The 14,355-nt window shown below is 43.4% G+C and overlaps 1 protein-coding gene across 23 annotated transcripts in view; it reads right to left on the bottom strand.

The window, feature by feature from the left end:
* STAU1 (staufen double-stranded RNA binding protein 1) overlaps window positions 1–14,355 on the bottom strand; it is an 88,073-nt gene that overhangs the window by 56,454 nt on the left and 17,264 nt on the right. For 3 of the 23 annotated variants that reach the window (XM_082430791.1, XM_082430811.1, XM_082430812.1), the window contains exon 1: window positions 2,449–2,699. The exons of 8 other annotated variants lie outside the window; for them this stretch is intronic. The gene's annotated coding sequence lies outside the window, so the exon portion shown is untranslated. Of the gene's footprint in view, window positions 1–2,448; window positions 2,703–14,355 lie in introns of those variants that run through there. 12 more of the 23 variants (XM_082430802.1, XM_082430813.1, XM_082430809.1 and 9 more) reach the window with 10 other exon arrangements.

The following is a 14,355-nucleotide window of genomic DNA, read 5'->3' as shown; positions in this document are numbered from 1 at the left end:
ACTGAGCCTCCGCGCATGGAGCCTGTGCTCCGCAACAAGAGAGGCCGCGATAGTGAGAGACCCACGCACCGCGATGAAGAGTGGCCCCCGCTCGCCGCAACTACAGAAAGCCCTCGCGCACAAACGAATATCCAACACAGCCAAAAATAAATAAATAAATAAATAAATAAATAAATAAATAAATAAATAAATAAATAAATATTTAAAAAAAAAAAAAAAAAAAGAAGCAAGGCAGCATCCTGGATATGACTTTGAGGGGGATAAGGATTTTTTTTTTCTGCTGTAATTATGCATAAACAGAGATAAGAAGCCCAACAAACCAAATAAAATGAGAACTATGATTCCACTAAAAGTAAATTTTGTGACAGATTAAGAGTTTGGGGCAATCTGGTAAAATTATATGATATTCAGGATTTATGTCAAAATAACCCAGTTTGGGGGAGGGAGTACTACATGAAACAAGATTGACCTTGGCAATGAGTTAATAATTATCAAATCTGAGTGACCAGTTCAGGGGGGTTCTCTATACTATTCGACTTTTGTATGTTTTCCATAATAGAAAGTTGTTCAAAATTAGATTATTGACTGAAATGTTAAAACATCATTTTCCTAACACTACTGTTTTTGATATGGCAGAAGACACGCTTTGTACTGCTTCTACAGCTGTTTGCTTAGGTGTTTTTAGAGTCATCCAAACAAAGACTTTAAACTATTTCTTGATGATAAGACTGTGTCAGAAAATTCCAGGAAAATGTCAAAAACAGGGAGGCCACTTTGCATCCTGTGTGTTAACTGAGAGATGGGTGTAAATCAAAAGAGTTTAAGTTCAGTAAGGAAATTTACTACCTAAAACAATGCTATGACACAGGAGGATCAGTCAGTAGAGCAAACACACACTCCTTCCTCTTTTGTAAATCTGAACCTCCAGAAATTGAATTTCCTTAATGAAGGGTAAACCTATACAACTAAGAACAGAATTAAAAGAAACTCAGTATCTTTAAATAAAGTTGCTGTTTTAAAAATCCCACCTGTCACCAGGATGACTGAAACTACCCCCTCTACAATCCCACTGTATTTTTAGTTTTTACTTCAAGCTGCAATGTAATCTACTGAATACATTTGGTAAGCACACTGATTCCTGAAAGTCCAAAATCAACCAAAAATCTGGTCTAACTCTTTTTCCACCACCCTCTAAACAATTAAAGCTACAAGCAGAAGAGAAGAGTGACCTTAAAAACGTCCCCACAGCAAGAGAACAGAGGCAGAACAGACTGAAGCACACATCTTCGCCCGAAAAGAAGAAAACTTCCACATAAGCAATACTGCGACACGGAGGTGGGGCAAGAGCTTAAAAGGAAAGTCGGCCAACGGGGACGGAGGGAATAAAAGCAAAGCTGCCGTGAGAAAAAGTCAAAAGTTAGAAATGCAGCGGTAAAAAAAGGACAACTTTTCCAGCTTCGTACACCCTCCCTCCAGAGCCTGACACACATCAAGTGCTCCAGAAAGGTTTGCTAAACTCAAGGAAACTTTCCCAGAAATGGAAAGACAACAAGAAGCGGATGATGGCAGGAAAATGGACAGGTTGCTCATACGGAGGGAGCTGGTGAAAATCCTGCAGTTGACTCAGCGGAGAACGTGGAAATAGCAACACTATCTTTTACAGACTGCCTACTTACAGAGTATCCCAATTAAACGTACGCCCCTTTCAGATGTTAACAACCCAAAACAATGCCCCGGCGCTGGCGGTGGGCACAACGCTGAACGTTTCTGCCTCTAAAGAAACCCAAACGGCTAGGTAGGTCAACTTTGGTCCACTCTACCCATTAAGTTATACCTTAATATCATGCTAATAAATTATGCAGACGGTTTATTGGGACACGCTGTGCGTCTGGCACTCTGATAAGCGCTTTATGCGCCCCATTTCACTGAACCTTAACAGCCTTCAGAGGCAGGGACGGCATTAGCCCCTTTTTCTAACCAAAACACAAAGACTTCAAGTGACTTGCCGAAGGGGACACCGCTGGGATTTGCACCCGCGCTGGACACCTGGGCCGTGCGCGTAACTATAACGCTACAGGCCCGGCTGGGGAGATTTAGGTGCTCCGGCCCGCAGGGACTTGAACCGGGGATCCCCCCGCCCCCGCCCCGGGAATAACTTCGGCATCGCCGCGCAATTAGAGGAATGAGGAAAGGCGGCGTGGCACCTGTTTCTGGGCCCAGCAAGGGGTGGAGGAGCTAGGGACGCCCAAGGTCCAGGCCGCGGGGCGCCCCGAGGCGGGAGGCGCGGGAGAACCCGCCTCCTCCGGTAAGGCCCCGAGGGCGGGAGAGAAGCCCGGGGAAAAAGGCCGAGCGCATGGGCCCGCCGAGGCCTAAACCCCACCCGCCGCCCACCTCCCAGCGGCCGCGGCGCCCGCGCGGGCCCCGCCAGGCCTGGCCCTGCCGCCTCACCTGGCTGCTGCCCCGAACTCGTCTCCCGGCCGGCAGTCCTGGGCGGCGGCGGAGGCGACGGCGAGGAGGGAAAGGAGGAAGGAAAAGGAGGAAGGGACGGCGGGAGGGAAAAGGCGGAGTGGCCGCGGAGGAGGCGGGCGCCGCCGGGCCGGGGGTTGGAGGAATGGGGAAGCCGAGCCAGACGCGGCCGCTACCGGCACAAACACTGAAGAACCGCTCCGGCGCCCGCAGCCCGGCAGGAAGTGACGGGGGAGGGGCCTGCGCCCTCCCCCGGCCCCCGCCCGCCTCCATGCCCAGCCCCACCCGCGGCTCGGACTACAAGTCCCGGCGGGCCCTGCGGCGGCCCCTGCGCTCGCAAGGCACGCCGGGAGCCTGGCTGACCCTCGCTGGTCCCACCTGAGCCTCCTAGGCCTGCCCTGGGCCCCGAGGCCTGCTGGGAGTTGTAGTTCTACTGGGAGTTGCACGCTGCCCGCTAGACGCGGACGCTGGCGCTTCCTTCTTTTCTCCTTCCGCTTCGTTCTTCCCTTTTTCCCTTTCCCTATTCCTCTTCTCCGGCCTTTGTTACTCCTTTCTCTCCTTCCCTCAATTCCTCCTTTCGTAAGTGTTTATTAAACGCCCGCTACTTGCAAAGCACTGCTCGAAGAGCTGAGAATATAGTGGTGATCAGACAAAAATCCCTGCCCTCATGGAACTTAGGTTCTAGTGAGGGTGAAACACAATAAAATCAGTAACTTTTATAGTGAGTTAAAAGGCAAGAAGTGCCAGATTGCTATTTCTTTCACCCAGTTGTAGATAAACTAAGTAGTTTTTTGTAGCCCTCTTATATGAGAGATTGAGGTTTGGGCGTGGGGAGTGTTGACCCTCTAGAATCACACTCAGCAAAGAATCATACACGCGTTGTGGTAGGTTCAGGGAACAGTGAGTGAAGGGACTGCAGATGTCCAGGCAAGCTCTCTCTTGCTCATTCTAGGACTGCTTCCCCACTATTTAAAGATAGTTTCTCTCTCTCTCTCTCAGTATCTCTCAATTTAACTCCTGCTCAATCTTCCTTGCCAAGGCTATATAGTTTAATTTGCATAAGTTCATGATATGAAATGTTGTGGCTGATGGGGCCACTCCAAACAGTGCTTTGGGACCTTGCCCCAGCCATGGAGGACTCCCTTCTCTGGACCAGGCAGGCCTCCTTACTTCGCTCCTTATAAAATACATTGAGACTGAATTTCAGGACACCAAAAACAGTCAAAGGAATTTCACTGTCCATTGAGTGCCCGTCTAAGACAGTACTAAGCAACATTCAGATATTGTCCAGCCCTCTGCTAAAGGTGAATTTTTTTCTTTCTAACTTCCAAGCAATCTGGATCCCATAGGTCACTTGGGTAAAGGAGCAGACACAGAGGGGTTTCCCTAAACCCAAAGCTGAGGTCCCTGCACAATCAGAAAATCTCTTCAAAGGTTTAAAGGTAGAAGGGGGTGTTCTGACCCATTTTACTATCACCCTTGGGCACCCAAGTGATGGGCCTATGACTTCTAGTCTCAACTTTCTTCCCTCCTCCCATATATTGAGGGGAGACCTCTCTTTTCCTTCTCTAACCCAGTCTTTGGATTTTATCCTGTGACTTGGGCCTCAACACAGCTGGGCCTTAGTTTTCCTCTTAGTTAAACAGGAACAACAATTTCCTGTTTTATCCAGGGGTCATGAGAATCAGTAGAGTTCGATGACACCCTGTCTCAACTTCCCCACCTAAAGAGTGATAGGACGCTCCTTAGTGGACTCCTAAGTGTGCTGCTCTGAGCAACCAAGGCTACTACATGCTCTTGGTTTTTTTGGTTTTTGTTTTTGGCTGCTCCTCGCAGCACGCAGGATCATAGTTCGCTGACCAGGGATTGAACCTGTGTCCCCTGCAGTGGAAGCGTGGAGTCCTAACCACTGCACCTCCAGGGAATTCCCTACCTGCTCTTGTTAGTGACTGATCACCCGTCATCCTAGGGAATCACTTGTTCTCAGAGCACTGCCTTCCCCTCCCTCTCCCATTCCCCGGTAACCGCTGATCTTTTAACTCAGTTTTGCCTTTCCCAGAATGTCATATAGTTGGAATCATGCAGATTGGCTTGTTTCACTTAGTAATATGCATTGCATGTATGTGGCCTTCATGTCTTTTCTTTTCTCTTCTTTTTCTTTTTTTTTTTGGCCGCGACGCACAGTTTGTGGGATCTCAGTTCATCGACCAGGGATTGAACCCAGGCCATGGCAGTGAGAGCGCCGAGTCCTAACCACTGGACCGCCAGGGAACTCCTGCCTCCATGCCTTCTCATGGCTTGATAGCTCATTTCTTTTTCTGTTTTTTAACAGACACATTAACTAACAAGAAGCATAATCTTTAGATAAAAATCAACTTCTCACAGGGTTTTTATGAGCTTTGCATGTTCCATTCCTTATTACAAACACATAATTTATCTTCTGGCAAGGAACACACAGGATTTAGTGTAACTTAATGGTCACAATATCTTACTTCATCTGCTTCCTAAAGAAAAATAAATAATTCCTAAAAAATAATAATTATTATTTTATTATTAAGCAAGAGTCTAGAAGCATTCTGGCCCTTGGAATAGATTTTGACTGATGGTCTCTAGGTACAAATAGAGAAAAAAAAATCCAAGTGACCCACTCCTGAACCCCAGCCAGCCCACGGCTAACCTATGCCTCAGTTACATATAATTTCTTGGTTACACAAAGTGAGAGTTCAGAGTTGTTCTCAGAAAACAAGGAGTATTAAATCTTCAGGTGGTTGTTGTTTTTCTTTTCTCTCCTTTTCTTTCTTCTGGGTTTTTAGTTTTAATTAGTTGCTATCACTTTAACACACACATAATAATCTGGGTTTGTGTCATCTCCTTAAAAATGAGGCAGGGACTTCCCTGGTAGCGCAGTGGTTAAGAATCTGCCTGCTAGTGCAGGAGACACAGGTTCCAGCCCTGGTCCAGGAAGATCCCACATGCCGTGGAGCAACTAAGCCCGTGAGCCACAACTACTGAGCCTGCGTGCCACAACTACTGAAGCCCACGCGCCTAGAGCCCGTGCTCCGCAACAAGAGAAGCCACTGCAATGAGAAGCCCTCGAGCCACAACTAGAGAAAGCCCGCACATAGCAACGAAGACCCAATGCAGCCAAAAAAAATAAAATAAAATAAATTTTTTAAAAAATGAGGCAGATTAGGCTGCACAGAGCCTGCTGAGTGGCACCTGTGCCCTAGAGATGGGTACTTATATTTCACCACAGTCCCCACCCTGCCCGCATCTCTCATTTATGTTACTTTCCTGTACCTGTTGATATTTGAGTTTGCAACGCCTGGCTTACTGTGCAACTGCATGGACTGAATGCTGGTCTATGGAGCTGAAGACCTGTCAGAAAGACAGTGAAAGAATCTCCAAATACAACTGTGGTAAGTATAGGAAGTAAAGGTACCTGGTGTTATAAGGGCGTTATGAAACCCTGGTTTCAGGGTTTAAGGATGGAGCATCCAGAAGCACTGTAGCTTTAGCAAAGATCTGAAGAGACACGTTGGTGGTAACTAGGCAAAAGCAGTGCAGGTGTTCCAAGTAGGAGGGAAAGCATGTGCAAAACCCTGTGGTAGGACACGTGGCCCAGGTCCCAGTTACTATACTACAAAACAAGCTCTCCAAAATTTAGTAGTTTGGAAGAACAGCCATCATTGTATTATCTCTAGTAGATCTGTGGGTCTGGAATTTGGAAAGAGCTTGGCTAGGTTCTTCTAACTTGGGGGTCTCTAGTGTGGAGTGGACCACGGGGGGACAGAGTGCCTGGGGGCTAGCTGGGCCTCTCTCTCTTCGGGAAGCCTTAGGGCCTATCCATGTGGTCTCTGAATGGGCTACTTTGAGCTTCCTCACAGCATGGCAGCCTCAGGGCTGTCAAATTGTTTACATGACAGCTGAAAGCTTCAAGCGTGTGTATCCCATAGAGCAAGGCAGAGCTACACTACCTTATGTGACCTAGCCTTGGACGTAACATAGAGCCGCATCATAACAGACATACAGAACAATGGAAAGAAATAAACCTACATATTTACAATCAATTGATCTTTGACAAAAGTGCCGGGCATATGCAATGAGAAAAGGATCCTCTCTTCAGTAAACTAGTGGGACACTGAATATTCACAAGCATAAGGACGAAATTAGACTCGTATCTCACACTACCACTGTAGTTAATTGGCTACAAGCAAAACACAAGCCAGTCCAGATCAAGGTAGGAGAATTAGACTCTGCCTCCTGATGGGAAAGTGGAAACGGAGTTTAGAGGAAAGTCAGGACTGGAGACACAACGTATGAGTGAGTAGCATTTGGGAGGTAATTGAAGCCTTGTGTGTGGATGTTAATGGATGTTAACACCTGACAATTATCTCTGCTCCAATCTCATAGCCCCTTAGCAGAACTTTGCACCCTTATAATTATTCAATTATTTGCTGAGTTTGCTCTGTTTGGCTAGAACTATGTGATCAACTTTCGTGAGGGCAGGGACTCAGGCTGTCTTGGTCACCATGGTGTCCCTGACCCTCAATGCCTGTCTGGTACACATAAATTTCCATCAGCTGCTGAAGAACCACAGGCTCTCTTTCTCTGTTGGAGTCTCTAAAAAACAAGGAACACCTGTAGGATTGATTGGCATATGTCAAGGTCACCTATAGTATGTGTTGCAAGGGGAAACAGGTTGAGAACTACTTGCTAGTCTAGGTAATTCTCAGGATTATTTAAGATAGTGTGATCTCCTAGGGCTATTTCAGAAATCTTAGGGATGTAACAGAAGATATAATGGAAGACTCCATTTCCAAAGAAATCTTTTTAAATTCCCAGGAATAAACTTTACAATAAAGAGTCACAATCCATGTGAAGAAAAAATTCGATTCCGCAGAAGGACACAGAAGAAACTGGAACAAACAGAAATACAAGCTATGTTCTTGGCTAGCAAGACTCCATATCACTAAGATATCAGACAGTTGATGAGATTTAATCAAGACATTTAATGAGAGCCCAAGAAAAACACAAACAGTATTTTGTTTTGGAACTAGATGAGCCATGTCTAAAATTCTTCTGGAAAAATTAACAAGAAAACATTTCTGAAAACGCCTGACCACGTAGTGAACATATTATAAAGTCTTATTAATTACGACTATTAGGTACTAGTACCTAATTAGTTCCACAAATCAGTGGAAGAGAAGAAAAATTCCCAGATAGACTCAAATACATGTAGACATTTACTATTCAACAAAGGTGGTATTTCAAATTGGTTAAGATAAGATGGATTTCATTCAGTAAGAGGTTTGGTACAACTATGCAGCCTCTGCAAGTAAAAAACAGAGTTACATCCATACTTCATATCTTATACCTGGAAAAATGCCGAAAGGATCAAAGATCTAAATGGAAAGAAGGAAACCATAAAAGTACCAGGAAAATCCCTGGGAGAATTCTTTTATAACCCTGAAGTGGAGAATACCCTTTTAACTATAACACAAAATTCAGGAGCCTTAGGGGAAAAGATCAATGAAAATACAAAAAATAATCATGTGAAGTAAAAAGACAAATGTCAAACTGGAAAAAGAATTGCATCTCAATTATGGAAAAGGCAAATTTCGTAACACATTAAAAGGACCTAAGAAATGGGGGGAGGGGAATTAGATGAAGATGGTCAATATGTATAAACTTTCAGTTAATTTTAAGGAAGTACTAGGGATGTAATGTACAACATGATAAAGATGATTAATGCTGCTGCACTTTATAAATAAAAGTTGTTAAGGGCTTCCCTGGTGGCGCAGTGGTTAAGAACCTGCCTGCCAACTCAGGGGACATGGGTTCAAGCCCTGGTCCGGGAAGATCCCACATGCCTTGGAGCAACTATGCCCGTGTGCCACAACTACTGAGCCTGTGCTCTACAGCCCGCGTGCCACAACTACTGAAGCCCGCGCGCTTAGAGCCCGTGCTCCACAACAAGAGAAGCCACTGTAATGAGAAGCCCTCGCGCCACAACTAGAGAAAGCCCACGCGCAGCAACAAAGATACAACACAGCCAAAAATAAATAAATAAATTTATTTAAAAAAAAAAAAAGATCAAATTAAACCCAAAGCAAGCAGAAGGAAAGAAATGATAAAGGTAAAAGCAGATATCAATAAAATTGATAAATCTTTAGCCATACTGATCAAGAAAAAACAGCCAGAAGTTTTGTGGTAGGTGCAGAACACATATATGTTTATTAATGAAGAGACCACCTCTGGATTCCAGAGGTCTGGAATGAGACATTAAAAAGTGATAACAGGGGACTTCCCTGGTGGTCCAGTGGTTAAGACTCCATGCTTCCAATGCAAGGGGGCATGGGTTCGATCCCTGGTTGGGGAGCTAAGATCCCACATGCCGTGCGGTGCGACCAAAAAAAAAAGTGATAACAGTATTTACCTCTGGAGAGAAGGACTGAGTAGCTAGGGATGAGGTGGAAAAAATACTGAAAATACCTTTTAGTATTCTTTTGAATGTGCATATATAATCACCTATTAAAAGTAAATAAAATGCTTTTTTTTTTTTTTAAAGAAAACATCTTCATTTGGGGGCTGGTAATTCTAAAAAGCATATTCATTCATTCATTAAACATTTAGTATTTCTTATTTCCATGCATTTTTTTTTTAATTTATTTATTTATTTTATTTATTTTTATTTTGGGCTGTGTTGGGTCTTCGTTTCTGTGCGAGGGCTTTCTCTAGTTGTGGCGAGCGGGGGCCACTCTTCATCGCGGTGCGCGGGCCTCTCACTGTCGCGGCCTCTCTTGTTGCAGAGCACAGGCTCCAGACGCGCAGGCTCAGTAGTTGTGGCACACGGGCTTAGCTGCTCCGCGGCATGTGGGATCTTCCCAGACCAGGGCTCGAACCCGTATCCCCTGCATTGGCAGGCAGATTCTCAACCACTGCGCCACCAGGGAAGCCCTCCATGCATTTTTATACTTACACTGCAAATGAAGTCTTCCTAAAACAATATTGTTTTGTATATTTTAAAACTTTATATAAATGGCATACTAATATTTGAATTCTTCTATGACTTGCTTTTTTCCCTCAACGTTACATTTTTGGGCGGTTCATCTATATGTGTATGTGTAGCTCTAGCTTGTTCATTTTCACTGCTATAGAGTAGGCCATGAAATGAGTATACCATCTTGTACTTACCCAGGCTTCTATTGATGGACATTTAGGTTAGTGCCATTTCTTGTTATTATAAATAATATTACTGTCAACATTTTTGCATATCTCCTCATGCACTTGGTAGATTTTACATTTCCAGTATTTGTAATTGGCTGTTTCACAAAACATCCAATGGGGTATCCTTATCTAAGGGCTATCTTACCTGTTGATTTTTACAGATCTATGAACTGTAAATATAACATAACTTTATTCCAATGCACATAGACTTTGAGAAAAGTGGGGAGTTAGGGTCACTCATTGATTTATTTATTCAATAGATTCTTAGATACTTACTGAGCATTAACTACGTGCCAGACACTGAGAATACTAAAATGAACAAGATGGGGATTTCCCTGGCGGTTCAGTGGTTAAGACTCCGCGCTTCCACTGCAAGGGGCACTGGTTCGATCTCTGGTCGGGGAACTAAGATCCCGCATGCTGCGCGGCGCAGCCAAAAAGTTTTTAAAAATAATAAATAAATAAATAAATAAATAAATAAATAAATAAATAAATAAAATGAACAAGACAGGCCCCTGTCCTCGTGGAGGTTACATGAAGAACATATCTCTGTTTTTCTCTCCTGGTCTTTTTCTCTCACCCATTGTCCTAAAAAATCTTAGGGTTTCATCATCGGGATGTTAAGGGCTCCAGGATAAGTGAGGTGAGAAGTAGCGATCATGGGTTAGTTCTAGATCGACAAGGTAGCCCCTCTTGGCTTAGCTGACCTGGTTATTTCTCACATTTAATACCAAGTAACCCAGTGGGAAAAACAAATCCCTCACGATATAATTTTTAAATATTGATCTTGTAGGAGAATCCACTGCTTATCTCAAGGTTATCTGGAAATAGGAGGGTGTATTTTCATATTATACTGGAAGCAGAAAGCTAAAGGGAGTCATTTTCTCTGTAACATTAGAAAGATTTTGGTCACGCAAAATAACTTTTGGCTTCATGCAAATCATTTGTCGTTAAGAGCGTTAAGTGCTAGGGAGATCAGCTCGGTGCTTTGTGTCCACCTAGAGGGGTGGGAGGGAGACACGAGAGGGAGGAGATATGGGGATATATGTATAGCTGATTCACTTTGTTATACAGCAGAAACTAACACACCATTGTAAAGCAATTATACTCCAATAAAGATGTTAAAAAAAAAGAGCACAAGTGCTCTTGTTATATTTAAATATTACCTAGTCTCTAGATAATTTCTATGTTTTATTACAGTTTTTTAAATTAAATTGCTTAATCAAAGTAATGTGTTCATAGTTTAAAGAGTCAAATAGCTTTAAGAACTTATCATGAAACAACATCCCCATCCACTCACTTTGAACACTTTCAGCGCTTCTGGTATCTCCCTTCATGTTTCTAAAGGACATGCCTGAACAGATAATCCTTGATTCTTCCATTTAGACTTCTTCTGTTGCTTGCTTACTCTGGTATATGAGAATTTTGTTCTCTTAGTCCTGTTCCCACTCACTCCAACACGCAAATTTCCCCTTCTCCTATCCCTCCAATACGTTTGTACCACAATTCTTGATTCAATCAATATTTACATTATTAAGATTGTACAAGTAGTATTCACCACTGAGTATGTAGAGTAGTATGGTTAAATTTCATTTCTTACATAAATTTCCTTGCCTGAAGTTATTAATTGCCTTGGTTTTTCATTTTCTTGTGTAACAGGATGTAACAGAGAATTATTTCCATCTCAGTTTCAAGTGATGCTTTCCCATTCCAAAGTAAGTCCACCCAGGTGGGACTTGTAAAAGTGGTGATTAAAAACTGGTTATAGAAGATTTATAATTGCCAAAGCATAGAAGCAATCAAGATGTCCTCCAGTAGGTGAATGGATAAATTGTGGTACATTCAGACAATGGAATATTATTCCACACTAATAAGAAATGAGCTATCAGTCCATGAAAAGACATGAAGGAAACTTAAATGCATATTACTAAGTGAAAAAAAGCCAGTCTTAAAAGGCTACATACCGTGTGATTCCAACTCTATGACATTCTGGAAAAGGCAAAACTATGGAGATGGTTAGAAGAGGATCAATGGTTGCCAGGGGTTTGCGGGGGAGGGAGGGATGAACAGGCAGATCACAGAGGATTTTTAAGGCAGTGAAACTATTCTACATGACACTATAATGGTGGATACATGCCATTATATATTTTTCCAAACCTATAGAATATAAAACACCAAGAGTGAACCCTAGTAAACTATGGACTTTGGGTGTTAATAATGTGTCTGTGTAGGTTCATGATTGTAACAAATGTACCACTCTGGCGGGGGATGCTGACACTGGAGGAGGCTGTGCATCTGTGGGGTCAGAGGATGTACAGAAAATCTCTGTACCTTCTAGTCAATTCTGCTGTGAACATAAAACTGCTCTAAAAAAATGAAGTAAATTAAATCAACTAAAATAAAAACACAAAAACTGATTTTGTTATCTTTGGTCCCTTACCCATTCAAGAGCATAAAAGGGCTAAGTTTGAAATTTCCAGAGACTATAAAGAAAATGTTTGGAGAGAGAGAGCTGCTGATGAGATGTGACAGTAAGTTTGCCCAATTTATGGGAAGGGGAAGAGAATGATGCTTTTTCTTCAAGCCTAAAGAAAGACACTTCCGTCAGACCTCTTGAAGAGCTTGAAGTGTCTCTGGAAGCTCAGGTGACACAGTAAGTGGTGTCTGACTCACACCTGAGAGGTATAAACAAAAGGCACTGTGGCTGGTTAGCTGCTTTGATAGTGGCAGAGGGAAGGGGTGGTGGTGTTCAAGGGTGCAGGACAGTGTCTTGAGGACCAGATTGGGCTGTGCTGGGGAAACACCAGCTTGCATCTTGTCTAAGAGGTTTCCCCCATGGTGTGAGGTGCCCCCGTCAAAAGAGACTGGATGCCTGGGGGCTAAAGGTGGAATTGTAAGCAGTCATCAAATCAAGGGATCTTCAGGTTGACAGAGGCCTGACCCATCGAGAGGAGTGCAGAGTGGGGGCTGAGAGGTGGAGGAGTAATTCTGAGCATCACAGATGCCAAAAGTACCCTGAGAGAGGTAGAGTCCATTGGAAACACCTGCCAAGGTCAGAGAGTGCCCACCCCGCCCCCACAGAGGCTGACTCCTGAGTGGAGGAGGGTGGTGGAAGGCCTGGGTGGGGAAACAGAGAAGCCCCCCAGGCCTCTTCTTCTCACCTCAGGTGACCAGTACAAAGTGGCAGAAGGGGAGATGGTTTTATTTTAAATAAATTTGGAAGTTTTGACTCATTAGAGTGAATCAGATGAAGTTGTTAATATTCAACCATCTATGCTCACAAAAATGGCAATTTCACGTGATTCAGCTTAATGCATAAGAGTGGACTTTTTAATTCCTGCACTGAGACTGTTTGGGGGCTTTAAGTAATGGAGAGAGTTTTACTACCTGAGAGTGAGATTTGCCCTAGACTTCATCCAAGGGTATGAGGGACTAACTGGCTTCCCAGAGACAATTTGACATGCAAAGAATAAACTTTACATCCAAGAATAAACTTCTTTTCTGCCTACACCCCATAGGTCCCATCTGTTCAACAAATTGGCTACACTTCGTTTTCTATGTGTTTATCACCAGTCGACCCACAAAGTCTCTGACAGGAATAGAAATCTCTCAATAAATTCAAACATCAGAAATAGGTAACCTATTTCTTTCCTTCCTTCCTTCCATCCTTCCTTCCTTCCTTCTTTCCTTCCTTCTTTCCTCTTTCTCTCTCTCTTTCTTTCTTTCTTTTTTGTCTTGGAGACATTACCCCATACCTCTCTGGTCTCCTGCTCTGATTGGGACTGATTCCTCTCTAGACCTGCTGGAAGCTGCAGCACTAGCCCTTCCTTTTGCTTTTTTCCTGGGCTGGAACTCCTGTTTCCTAGATTCCACAAGTTCCTTTTTCATGGCTTTCTCCCTCATGCTCCATTCTCTTTCTGAGAAACAGAAAATTTTGAGAGATTATATATTTGGAAATATCTTCATTCTGTCCTCTCATTTCATGGGTAATTTGGCTGGGTATAGAATTCTAGGTTAGAGATCATTGTCCTTCAGAACACAGAGGTTTTCTATCTCATACTGGCAGAGGGAATGGGGGGGTGGAAATCTGTTCCTTAGAACTTCACACTTAGATGGGAAACCAACTTTTCTCTTATTTCTTCCCTGTATTTCTCTGTCACTCTTTCTTTTCCTCCCCCTTCTCTCCCCCTCCTTCTCTTTCTTCTTCTTGATGGTGGTGGGGAAAAATTCTACATCACTGGGTTTTCAAACTCTAGAGCTGTCAAAAAGCACACAACTGTCTTCCTAGCATAGACTTGTATTTATTTATTTATTTATTTTTATTTATTTATTTATTTGGCTGTGCTGGCTTTTAGTTGCAGCACGTGGGATCTTCATTGTGGCATGTGGGATCTTTGTTGCAGCATGCATGATCTTTAGTTGCGGCATGTGAGATCTAGTTCTCTGACCAGGGATCGAACCCAGGCCTCCTGCATTGGGAGTGCTGAGTCTTAGCCTCTGGACCACAAGGGAAGTCCATAGACTTGTATTTACATAGCAGAAAAGAAATTTGGTACTTACACTTTGCGCTGTGTTTGAATTACTGCTGTAGTGAGAAGATACATACAATCATGTACTGCTTTTTTCAGTTAAAAAATTTGCTTGTACCTTGATAAGTGA

The sequence above is a fragment of the Balaenoptera physalus genome, assembly GCF_965194825.1.
Source record: "Balaenoptera physalus genome assembly, chromosome: 16".
NCBI classification, from domain to species: Eukaryota; Metazoa; Chordata; class Mammalia; order Artiodactyla; family Balaenopteridae; genus Balaenoptera; species Balaenoptera physalus.
This window is presented reverse-complemented; position numbering and strand designations above follow the sequence as displayed.